Here is a 13,738-nt window from a genome sequence, read left to right as displayed (position 1 = left end):
TTTTATTTTTACAATAATAAAAACAAAAAATTCGTGAAAAAGGCATTTTTAAACGAACATAGTTGTTTTTCTATTTTTATAAAAAGTAAACTCAAATCAGTTTTTGATTTTTGATATTATAAGAAAAAAGCTTGTTTGCTATTTAACCCTTGAATGCACCGTAATGGAAATTTCCATCATACCAAATATTTAGATATAATTATTTAAATCATTAAAAGCGGTGTACTTTTTAAGTCTGGTTAAAATTTAGAGAGTCTATCTATGGATCTAGGAGAAAAGAAAAATAACATCCACCTTTTGTCTGTGACCTCTGTCAGTTGAAATTTTGAGCGCGTGAGTTTGTCGTTTCTGGAGTTTCGCAAAATTTTATATACAAATTTCTTAGTTATTTATAATCGTTTCAAAAGAGACAAAAATCAGAATGTTGGGCAAAAACGTTAGTTTTGACACATATACTTATCTATCTATAAACAAATGAATTGCCGTTATTAATCTCGCAAAAACTCGAAAATGGCTTGACAGATATACGTTCGGTTATTTTGCAAAAAAAAAAAACTTCACGTTCTCGAGGTTTATAAATAATAATATCTTCAATATGCTAAGTGAAAAAGCTTAGAGACAAATATGTGTTTTTCATCAATTTTCAGGGATTGTATTCAACTAAAATGCATATATTATAAATTTGGAGGATGTTGTTTTTTTGTTCATTGAAAAAGTTTGGATTTTTTACAAAAAACAATTATTTTTGATGGATGCTAAATAAATTAATTTCCTAACGATTTATTAATTTTTAATTTCGCTCCATTGGGAGCGAAGTATGGAATTGGAAAAATAATGGTGAAAGTAGGTTGAATGCTGATGAAATGCGATCCCTCGGGCGAATGTGTGGTAAAACGATATATGATAGGTGCACAAATGTCGAGATCCGTGAAGTGTGTAAGGCTGAGACATGCATCATTGACAGAATCAAGAAAGGGGTGCTGCGTTGGTTTGGACATGTAGAGCGAATGGACAGCGAAAGAACGGCTAAAAGGATCTACGATACAAATGTTGATGGATGCAGAAAACGAGGAAGACCGAGAAAGACATGGTACGATCAAGTGCATCAAATACTTGAAGATGGACATGTCAAAAGTAGGAATAATCGGCGTGCGTGCATGAGAAGATGTATGAATGTAGAGGAAGCGAGGTTTGTATGCCAAGATAGAGTGTTATGGCGTTCTATCCTCTCTGCCTACCCTTACGGGGAAACGGCGTGATGGTTTGTTGTTGTTGTTGTTGTTGCTCTATGTTACTTTAGAAATAATGATAAAATGATTTAGCAAATTTGAATTATTGTGATTAATAATATCCCGAGTAATCTTATATTGAGAAGAGAAATTACAACTAAAATAAGATTCGTAATTTAAACAGCTGTTTTACTTTTCGAAAACAATGTTTGTTTAAGTATTTCTTTTTCTATTTTTTTTGCACCACATTAGGCCTGGGGGTTCAATTGCAGTAGTGAAAGACAGCACAGCACCCAGGCTTAAGAAAAATCACATTTAATTGCATCTTCTCGCCGGAGATTGAACCCGGAACTTTCCATGCGTGAGTCAAGCACCGTGACCCTTACACCTAGTAAGGCGCAAAATATGTAATTCGTATTATTTAATTACTAATTTTTATACTTTGTATTTTAAATATAATGAAATCGCGAACAAACGGCTTTACTTACGAAAAAGCAAATTTATTTTAATGCTTAATAAACTCATCCCTTTCTTTAAAGTGGTAATTATTTTGAGGAGTTAAGATCAGTAGGCCCGATAAAAATCCAATTAAAAGTTGATGCTCCCTCCATAACGACTTATATTCTGTTAAAATAATTACAAAACTATTTAATATTTCGCTTTATCTAAATAAAAACGTTTAAAATAAATTAATGTCGTAACAAATAAAAAATATTTATTTACTAAAATTATGTGATACTTAAATTAATTTATTTATGAAGGTAGTTTTTGACCCATTTAAGCTTCTTTAAGAAATCACACGCACGGATATCATTAACCATCCTTCCCGTGCTGGAAAATCCATTTTCATTAATTCTTCCTTCTATTTATTTTTGTGTAATTGTTTTATTGTTATAATGAAACATGAGAGTATTCAACATAAGCCTTTCATAAAAATAGTCAAAATAACAGTGAAGGATACAATCACAATGTCAAATATAAATGTAATTCGTTTCGCGGTCAATGGGATTGTAATTTTAAGAAAATTTAACTGATAGGAAAACCTTCGGTCTTTAAAACGGTTTTCGGACATTTGAAGGAGGTGATTACACTACTTACTAGTCCTATTCGTTAGCATCCACGTCGTAAACCCGGGGCAATGGGATCACACTCATAACGGTGTGATCACAGCAGATAATGAGAGGATGTAAAGCGAGTTTCTAGCGCCTCCAAACCAGAACCAACCAGCTAAGGGAAGGTAACCCCGACAGAAAAATCCACCAGAGAAGGCAACGGGAAACCACTCTGGTCATCTTTTCCCAGGAATCACTATGGCAAGTATATCCAATAAGCAGTTGTCCTAGCTGCGGAATACAAGAGTAGCGCAGGACCGAGATGCTTGCGCTGTAGTGATCGCCAACGTCGGGGGGACCTGACAAGACACCGCAAGAAGAAGATTACACTAATTGATTTTGTGTATTTAAAGAGGTGTAACCATTATTATTTAACCGTATTCGGGTGGTTAAAAATGACTATTCTCTGAATGCAATATAACCAGAACGTGAGACGAGTATTTTTTACTGAATGGCAACTCTCAGATTGTCAAAGAAGAAATAGTTCCAGATTTAAATGAAGTTATTTCCTAGTTTTAATACAATTTTCGAGATTCTAGGTTCGATTCCCGCCAATGTAAAGGTGAAATATTGATCCAAATGGAACTTCTTCTTAGAATCTGAAGCAAAACAATAAAACGCTTGGCACTTACAGTCAATTTACTAAACATAATGGATTTTTACACTTGAAAATAAACGAATTGTGTCTGAATTATGCTATTAATATAAATTATTAAATAATAAGGTAGACTCTTATAACCTCTTCTCCAAAATTAATCTTAATGTCCCCTTTTGCGTGACAAGAAAAAAGTATTTATTCCATCTGCCAGTCTGTAGCACTAACTATGCACAACGCTCTTTCCTCATTCGTTCTTGCTCTAATTATAACTTTTCATTTATTGATATATTTAACACGCCCTTAATTTATTTAAAAATAAATAAAGACTGATTCTTTCTGGCTGCGATACTATCCCACTTGCAATTTAAAGATGCTCACACTTACGCACACCTGAACACTTACTCTCACATACACACCAACACACTTATACACTTATTTTCGTACAAATACAAATAAACAAACCCTTTTGTTATACCACAATTTTATAGGTATAATTTTATTTAGAAACTTTGCTGGTCTGTCCTTAAACCGTATCTTTTTATGTTATTATATTATTGTTGACTGTTTGTCTCTGTAAAATAAATAAGAGTTTTTACACCCATGTCAAAAATAATTCAGATAAGCCCCAGGTAGTGCCAATGCAACGCTTTAAACGAGTAAAGTTTTCGAATACAATTTTTGTTTTATTTATTTTTTATATATAAACGCCTACTCTGGCATTTTTTACAAATCATGTATACCCAGATAGGTATAGATTGATAAAAAGCATTAAAGATTTATAATTATGGAACCATCTTGAAAGAAAACAAGTGTAAATAAAGAGGAAGGAAATAAAACATAATACAAAAAGCAACAGTTAAAATACGCTAAACATTCGATACAGTATTTTGAAAAAAGAACATGCTTACGTAATTAGTTGAGCACTTTGATAAAAATAATTAATTTGTTGATGGGGGTCGACGTCTATGCATATAATTTTTTTTCTCAAAATCTGTTGAAATGTCAATTAATATGGATAGATTTTTTTCGCAGCATGACTAGGAGTTCTTAGGAATAGATTTTCCAGCTTTTAGTAAGTCTCTTTGTATCTGACACACCGTGGGATGAGGAAAAACTGGCATGGGTTAGCTCGAAGTCTAATAAATATTGTTTTTGAATACACTGTATACAAAACACGTGTAGCAAAGCCAAAAAAAGAATAAAATAAAAATTATTAACTTTGTGGTCAAATATTTCACTAAATGTTATTAAATATTTGTACCGACTTTCCTATGTCTACCGGTTTCGAGACGTATTGCTAATATTAAATTTGCATGGCATGTTGGTTTTATATTTTTATGCAACTACGGTGAACTTCTGTTTACTTTTTGTGGCGATGCATCGTATACAATTTCCAAACTCACTTCTTTGCTTAGTATAATTTATTTTTGGTAAGCTTTAAAAAATATTTTTAAATTTTTTGAATTGTATACGTTCACTTTGTGCTTTGTAGCTGCAAGATGTTTAGTAGTATAAACTTTTGTATTATCACTTTTTTTTAAAAATAATCTTTAATAGTAAATAGGGTTGGGTTTAGATTTCTAACCGCCCATGCACTCTCTAGCTGGAGAGAATGTTGTTATCTAGAATCCATCCGTGAATGTTTATTTTTTTTATTCAAAAAATTCTTGGTCATTTTTTTTGGAAAATGTACATGAAGGCTTGATTTTGCTCTGTAGCTGCAATATATTTTGTAATAAAGCTCTTCATAGTTTTAAAATTTAACATAATTGGAAACAAAGAACTAGAATTCCAATCACCCATGCGCTATGTATCTGAAAGACGTGTTAGGATGATTATTTGACAGCGCCATTGATGGTTTTAAAAAAATTGAAAAAATATCCAGAATATAAAAAATGACAAAACACAACATAGAGAAACATAGAAAACACAGTAAAAATATAGAAAGCTTTTCTTAAAATAAATTGTATCTTCTATTTACCGTATGGATCCTTAATGCACATTGCAAATACCCTCAAAGTTTAGAACTAGACTTGCTTTACCGACATCGTAAACGCAACAATAACAGTAAAAAGCTTTTCCATCAGCGCGGTTTCGACGTTGCTCTTTCACTATAGAAGCCTTCTCTCAAATGAGCATAATTTTTGAACCCTTCTCGTACGCCGGAATAAAAATGCCATAAACCCCGCCAATGGGACCATATAACTGGCTGTGAATATTCTCGAATCTTTAAAAGCAATCCTTTAATGTGTGCGTGTAAAATTTTATGCATTACAAATTCTGTTTTAAGCTTGAACGGGAGTTTAATTGCCTTGGAGTGAAACCGTTTTTGTTCAAAGTCAAATAAAGAGAATTCTTTTAAAAAAAATTGTTTTGCCAAAGCACCACTTTGTATTTATTTATACACGGCATTTCTACCATTTACATATATGTAGTTTAAAGAGTGCTTGAAAATAAAATGGTGGATGATATTTTAATATACTCGTACTATACACATTATAAATTACTTGAAATACATACATATTTTAAAGTAATTATAAAATAACAAAATACTTTAATCAATCAAATTATAACTATTATAACCCGATTTCCTGAAGTTTATTTGCTCTTTTTGATAAAAATATGTCGATCACTTTATTTTATAAGTAAGGCAGAGAATAACTAAATATATAATTTACTATTATGCTCAATGTTTGTTTTTGTAAATTTATTGATAATTTTAAGTTGCCAGAATTTCACTCTTCCATGCACTTTGTAGCTGCAAGACGATAAGTAATCTAGCTTCAATAGGTAAATGTTATCAACTATCAAATATCCAAATTTAGTAAATGAGGTCTAGAATTCCAACCGTCCATGCGCTCAGTAGCTGCGAGACTTGTTGTTATCTAACTTCTATTTTTATAAATCTGTTTTTTATTTAATTTTTTTAAATATCACTAAATCTCTAAACTTCATTGTCAAATAAAAAATGTGAATAGGGGCTAGATTTTTTATTGTCTATGCGCTCTGTAGCTGCAAGACGTGCTGTAATCTAGCTCCTGTATATCATAATTGGAGACGAGGAACAAGAATCCCAACCTTCCATGCGCTCTGTAGCTGCAAGACGTGGTGGGATATTTATTTATTGTACAGCGCCCTTGAGATGATTTTTACAAAAACGTCGCTATATAAATTATCCAAATATATAATATATATATCAAAATATGATGCATATTCATTCCCGGTATTCGGTAATCTAAAAATTGGTGAGTTATATTGTGCTACCATTCGAGAATTTTGACAGTAAAATATTGTAGATGTTCTGCTTTACCTAGGTAGTACATAGAATAAAATCAACTTCAGTAGATCAGGGGTATCAAACGTTGGTTTATTATTTTATATAAAGTCGTAAGATCGGTCGATGTTCTTCGCTCTCGCAATTTAGTCAATTTTAGAGAGTCTAAAATTTTATTATAATTTAATTGATTACTAGGAAAACCCATCTTAAAATTAATATATCTAGGGAACTTATTTTGAATTCTCTCAATAGACTCTGAGAAAGTGATTTGATAAGGTGACCTTATTGGAAAATTACAATCCAATTGGCTCCTAACTAGAAATGTTTAAGAATATTTTAATAGATTTATATTATTAAAATATTTTTCGGTTTTAAGTACAAATGCTAATAATGTTAAAGTTTTGTTGGATATTTTAATAATGTGCTCTTTAAATAATAATTTCGAATTGAAAAAAAACACTTAGATCGCTCACGGTAGAAACATCAGTAATTTTTAATTATTTTTTTTATTTAATAATTCTCAAGTACATGGCAAAGAGTAATTAAAGTTGTATTATTTTTGTTCTAAAAATTAAGACCTGTACTCCGGCAGTTGTAAAATAACTCAAGTTAAACCATAAGTGTGAAATCTTTGCCATTTAAAAAAAATCATATTCGTCCACATAAGGATATATATTGCTTACCTTTTTTTAAATAGGATTCAATTATTTTTTGCATTGCCAATATATGTAAATAAATGTTCAAGACTTATATTTAGTGCGATTGGTAATGTCTGTACCTTAAAGGATAAACCACGCGAGTCACATTGAAAGAAATTTTCAGGAAACAAGGTTTTGTAATTATAAAATTGATAACTATTTAACCGAATGAGATAATTTCTATATATAAAGTACTTTTAACGTAAAATTTAATATTTAAAGTACATAACAGCGTATCTGCGAATTTGGTAGGTGTTTTTTTCGCACAAACAAAGTGGAGTTGTATTTTTTTTCAACTTGAAATGGTGTTTTTGTGACGAAAATGGACCTTTGTATTTTATTCTTAGCTTATTGCGATAATTTCTTCATTTTTAATTTCAAAACGGCAAAATGTAGACTCCCGTATTTTATTCTCAAAGGAACAGACATTATCTTATTTAATTTATAATGAAAACTAAGTTCAATTACTTTTAGCACAGTATATCTGAATATCTCTGCTATAGCCTCTGAAGGCAAGAGCTAGTTGTGTCATAAATAAATTTTAAGTTACATAATATTCTACCATTTTTGTCAAAAGTGCTGATTTTTTGGACATTCAAAGAGTAAGATAAAATAATCCAATCATTTTTTTTTTAAATTTAACATATTATAACATAGGTTGAAAACGTTTAAAAAAGACAGCAAGAATATCTAGTCATTTACAGGGTTTGAAAAACAATATTTCGATCTTTTTGGTAGACAAGGACTGAATTTAGGGTAATTAATATTTGCATATTATAACAAAAATATAAAATATTAAAGAAAAGGAAATTTTCATGTCTCGACTACAGGACATATGAACTGTCATTGGCTGGTTTAAGTGCCCAAATTACACGCTGTGCAACATTCAACATTCTCCTTATCTTTGAACATCAATAATTCTTCGATTATTCTACCATTTTTTTTAAAAAGAGGAACTCATTTATTGACAAAAAAAACATTATTTTTTCGGACGAGTATAAACGAATGAAAGACCCACGGTCTGGAGAAATGTATATTCACTTTAGATTTTTGTGAAATTTATTTATTAATTATTTTATGTAGGTAGATAATATATATACAAAATTACATAGGAGGCAATATTTTTTTTTCTTCTTTACAGCATAATACAGGTTACTTTACTTTTTTGTAAAACTGGCCCTTAATCAAATATATTAATTTCAACTACTCGTAAAAAAGGCTAAACGCGAAATGCGAAAGTCCGTTGCCCACGTATCGTTCGCACACAATATCATGTACATTTTTTCAGTAAAACAGACCATAGGTTTTATTTTGAATTTTTAAGAGTGTGGTGAATTCGGGGATTCCTATTTTGTAAATGCGACGACACTTTATTTTATATATAGCCGCACTTTTGCTTAAACGTTAAATGATGTACAAAACGGAAAAAAATGAGTACGGTTTGGTCAATTCAACCTTATTAAGTATTTCAAAAATGTTTTATGAAAATCATCATGATTGACTTCGCGTATTTAAATTGATTTGACGTTTAATCATCGGTATGGCCATTATATAAAGTAGTGTCGTCGCATTCACAAAATAAAAAAGTCTCCAAATTAATCGCACTCTAAAAGATTCAGAATAAGACCTCTGGCCTATTTTATTAAAAAAATGGATATGATATTGTGTGCGTCAAATCGATAAGTAAACGTACCTATACAAAAAATAAAAATCCCCAAATTAAATACTCTCTCAAGAAGATTAAGAATACTACCCTAGATCTTGTCTTAAGATGTATAAAAGGAATAATATTTCATCGTCTCCAAACTTTTAAAATTTTCCTTCTTTTAAAAAACATGCAGTATCCTGGATTCAAACTAAAGATATAAACTCTTTTTGTTGCCCTTTAAAAATAAGGAATATTTTTGTGTTTTTTTTAATAATTTTTATTTCCTTCTTTAATAACTATAAAAAAAATAACATTTAATCGTGTAGAGAATACTTTATTTTTTCTTTTTAATGTTTCACAAAAATATTGTAACGTAAGAAAGAAACTGTCCATTATTTATTATAGGATCAAAAATTCATTTACATTTTCTTGTATACCCACGAACAGACCATGCCTTGGTGGGATTTTTTCGTTTAGTATTTTTACTATTAAAATGTCTTTCATTGCTATGTAATTATGCTTTATTTTTTGAAAAGACTGTTTTACCTTTTATATTTATTGTAAAAAAGACAAAAAAAAATATATAAAAAAAGAGACATGCGTTAAGTGTTGTTTAATGGAATAAACAAGTGCGTTAATAAAAAAAATAAAAAATGCGTTGGAGTCCATAAAACATAGACACTGTAACAAGAATTTGTAAATACAAAGAATATGTCAATGATTAACATGGAAAAATGTACTTTAACAACAATTCATTGATATTTGAACAAAGATAGAGGTAAAACTTTAATCAAATTGAAATTTTCAATAAAACCGAACTAATATCAAAATCCCCCTTTTGTGCAGTTCAATTCATAGTTTTGTTTCGCCCTATTCAACTTACACCCCTTTTGCCTTCACCTCTTCCTGCCTTTCTATCAACTCTGATAACTTCCTGATACATTAGCAATAAAAGATAATTACTTTTACATATAGAAGTGTACGCTTATGAGTTTGAAAGTTAAATAACCTTTCGGGGTAGGTAGAAAACGTGAAAAGGAAATTCGTAAAAAAAATGTTCTCATAAAAGGAAATGTGAAATATTATCATGTATTAGGTATTAACGTAAATTGTGTTTGTTCTTTTGTCCGATGAAGAGAAAACGAGGAAACAAAAAAATACAAATAAATAATCAATACTGTATTCTCTTTCATTATTTCACAACAAATAAGTATATAATTCATAGCATCTTCACAGTACACCGCGGAAATATTGCGGGCGGCTTAAGGAGCTTTATTCTCTTGATAAAAATGCTTACATTCGTCTATTTGACATTCCATTTTAAAGGGTGTGTTAAGTAAATAACAGCATTTATCGATACTATTCCTGGCCGATTCCTTTCGTTCCCATCATTCTTTTGACCCATCCTTATGGTACCTACCTAACATCAACATAGAAGAAATTCAAAATTAGAAGATTCGAATTTAGAACAAAAAAAAAACAACATTTTTGACTTCACATAAAATCGGATAAAAAGTGGTTCGAATCGTCGCGCGTTGTGGGAAATATTGTTAAATTTTAAAGTTTATTTTATCATCCAGTGGAAGATCATTCAGATCATATAAAAGGTATCAATTCGATGTTCCTATTCTTTCTCAAATACTTCCCTATCACAAAACTATAAGAAAATAGTTTTTCATTTACAGTCCGCATTTTCGTTAGCAGGTTGTAATAAAAAAAATAAAAAAAATGTAATCAAGATATTTACAACCACAATACACGAAATTCAAAGAGTCTTTATGTATCTTAACTTCGCTCGACGAAGTTCGGCAAAAAGTCTCGGGAAAATATTGGTCATTTCCAATTCAATAAACTGCCCGATGAACTTATAAACAAAAAGTCGAAAGCAAATCTAAAAGCGTTGAAAAGAATAAATAGTACTTAAATCTTTTTGATATTGATGGTTATTAATATGGTTTATGTAGATGGCGTATTATAATATGGTTATGTTATGCTTACGTTATTTCTAATATTATGTTTTCTTACTGTTATGTATTGTCACAAAAACGTTTTGTTTTTATCTATCGTCCCAAATGAGTTTTTTTATAATTCATTGGAGTAAAATCTCTTGTTCGTGCATTATATATTTTATTATTATTAATTATAATAATATATGTAACCTAAAGGCAAACACAATATCTCATGGAGCAAAAAAAAGTATTTCGTATGAGGTGAAACCTTTACCATCTTTTTTACTTTTGATGCTCCTTTTTAAATTTGACACCACTTATACTAGGGAAGAGAAACCACACTCGTGGCATAAAAAATATTTTTGAATTAAAAATTTTAAATTCATGCAAAAACGGCCATTGCTTTGGCCACGCCCTTGATACGTCAGAATAAGTTAAATATTAGCCTTTGTTTTTGACAGTTTAATTTAAATCGATCGTAGGCGTCGTCACAATTGTGAAAGACAAATGTGTCACGTTTTCGTGTAGATGTATTTAAAAAAACTTATTTTAAAATCATTTTTCCACAATATCCATATAAATTTTGAAAATACAATTAATTTTTCTATTTCACATATTTTTATCGGCATTCGTAGTATGTGACATTTTCCTATTGTAAATATAGAGAAAAGTCCACCTTGAAAGGTCGATATAAGAAGGTCGACATGAAATCTTTGTTGAAAAAGGTGGTTTTACATTTCCAGAATTTTTTCCTTATTGGCTATGAACCTCGAACCTCTGATACACGAGTCCATAACAATAGCCACCATGAAACATCTGTTTAAACAAATCGTTTTTCTTGTTGTAACAAATTGCTCGAAAAAACAAATAAAATCTGTAAATATGACTTAATAAGACTTAATATGACATAATATTAGAATAGTCCAGAAACCGCATACGCGCATTGAACTGAATCCGACTAAACTACTCACAAATGAGTAGTTTTACGTTTTGGCTATTAGGTACTCTGTAGATCTTGCTAAGTATGCAACTCCCGATTTAAATTCAATTATGCCGTGTTGTGTCGTTTGCAAGTGTCAAAATACGGCTGGGATTAAAAGGGAATACGGTAGAATCACATTTCATGTGTAAGAAGCGAATTCAGAAGTAATATAATTTTAGAATTAGTTTATTTTACCATCTGTCAGATTGTTAAATAAAATTACGTCGAAATTTTGTTAATATTGCCAATGTTGTCTAATTTTTTACCCAACTTTCTATTAATAAGCCATAGTGTAATATTAAATGGTATTAATTTACTAAATTATTATTTAATGATTTTCTTTTACGTTTGCCTGACCTGTTTTTTTATATATCCAGTCATTTAAATATGTTTTGTTGTAAAATAACGTAAAATGTGACATTATCTTAAATTTGTGTATATTGTTTACGGTCTGGCAACATAACGGGACCACTTCACGCATGCGCGCAGGTGGGATGTCGGGTAGAGGGGGGACTTTTGAACTCAGTACGATGTATGCAAACTAAGTTCTACGCGCCTCCTGGTATATAATAATTTTATGGGTTTATGTTTCATATATTTAATAATGATGATCCATAAATTATATTAAAAATAAAACCTTTCTTAAATATTATTTTATTTTTAAAAAAATGTTAGTTAAAAAAATATATCGTGCGACGGCCGGGAATCGAACCCGGATCAACTGCTTGGAAGGCAACTATGCTGACCATTACACCACCATCGCATGCCGTAGTTCGGCGAATATTGTGAACTTCAATCAAATGTAAAATGTTTCGTTGAATTATTTTTAATTTCGTTCCACATACCTACTTCATACATTATGGCCAGACGTACAGTGTACTTTCTATTTTTATACACACTCTTACCTGTGATAATTACTAGAAATAGCAACTTGAATTCACTATCGTTTTGAGAAGCATTAATAACTGTTTGCTTTTATTAGTATTTTTTAAAAGATAATTGCATAATTTTGGACTTTTTAACTCATGTTTAGTCAATGTTATCTTGAATATCATATTTTTAATGGGTAAAATTTACAATATTTGGTCTAAACTGTTAAGGGAGATTGTACCGAATAGCGTTATCCGTGTGGCGAAACATATTGGCGAAAGTGTATATTATACATTATTTAATGTCCTGCCGGTAAAACAAATTCGTCATTTGAAATTAATTGTAGATTACTTAATTAATTTAAAGCATAAAAAAAAAGTTTTTTATTACCTGATTGTGGTCCCGTGGCTACTCACGGATCAGAGATACGAGGTTCAAACTCTACTACCACAAATTGATTCCCATTTTACAATTCTAAGTTATTATCAACTCGTTGAAAATGTCTCTCAACATTGAAATATGTGGGTAAATCACAAGGCAAATATTCATTAAAAAAAATAAAAAAATTAAGAACTTGGTTTCCTGGTGTTTCCCCGAATTGCAAATTACTTCGGATAAATAATATTAAATTACTTTATTCTTAGATTGTTCAATTTTTAATTTGCGTTAAACTAAGATTGTTTAACCTTTTTAATAACTATTTATATTTAATACACATGTGTGTATTTTGTGTTTATGACTGTATTTATTAGTCATTTATGTATTCTCCTTCAATATTTAACAATTTTACGAGCAGCATTGACCGCAAACAGATCGAGGTGTCGAAAATGCTATCTTTCGTTTACTTGAAATTCCATTTTGAAGGCTAGTCGTCTAATAAAATAATATATGTAACGTAAAAGCAAATTTAGTGTCTTATAGAGCAAAAACTTTGCTTACAAATGACGTATGGCTTTAACCATTTTGTTTTAATTTTGACGCTCATTTTAATTTTAATTTGAAAAAAAGCGGACACATCTCACCCCAACACCACTTATAGTTACAGGAGATAGTTAAAAAAATGTATTTGAAATCATTTTATTTAAATTATTTATTGACAATTTTTGATGGAATTCCATTGTAATTATGTAATAACTTATATTTTCATGTAAGTTATTAATTTGAAAATACTTGTTACCCTTCCACTTATTTATTTGACCAATTAGCGCTTTCACCCTCTAATGGGCATCTTCAGACTGGTAAATATTATACAGTGTAAGGATAATTGATATAAAACTAAATATTATCTAATGTGTAGGTACATTTAAAAATAAATTGGAAAATATACAATACGCAATATTTCAACGGAACAGAGTGAGATAAATTATTGAAACAT

The 13,738-nt window shown here is 30.1% G+C and overlaps 1 non-coding gene across 1 annotated transcript; it reads right to left on the bottom strand.

Moving 5' to 3' along the window:
• Positions 1–12,184: 12,184 nt before the first annotated feature.
• On the bottom strand, positions 12,185–12,256 carry TRNAG-UCC (transfer RNA glycine (anticodon UCC)). Its single transcript has one exon. It is a non-coding gene; the product is annotated as a tRNA-Gly (tRNA).
• Positions 12,257–13,738: the final 1,482 nt, after the last annotated feature.

The sequence above is a fragment of the Micrasema longulum genome, unplaced genomic scaffold (genome assembly GCF_059751315.1).
Source record: "Micrasema longulum isolate JH-2025_06_02 unplaced genomic scaffold, ASM5975131v1 h1tg000573l, whole genome shotgun sequence".
In the NCBI taxonomy this organism is placed as follows: domain Eukaryota; kingdom Metazoa; phylum Arthropoda; class Insecta; order Trichoptera; family Brachycentridae; genus Micrasema; species Micrasema longulum.
This window is presented reverse-complemented; position numbering and strand designations above follow the sequence as displayed.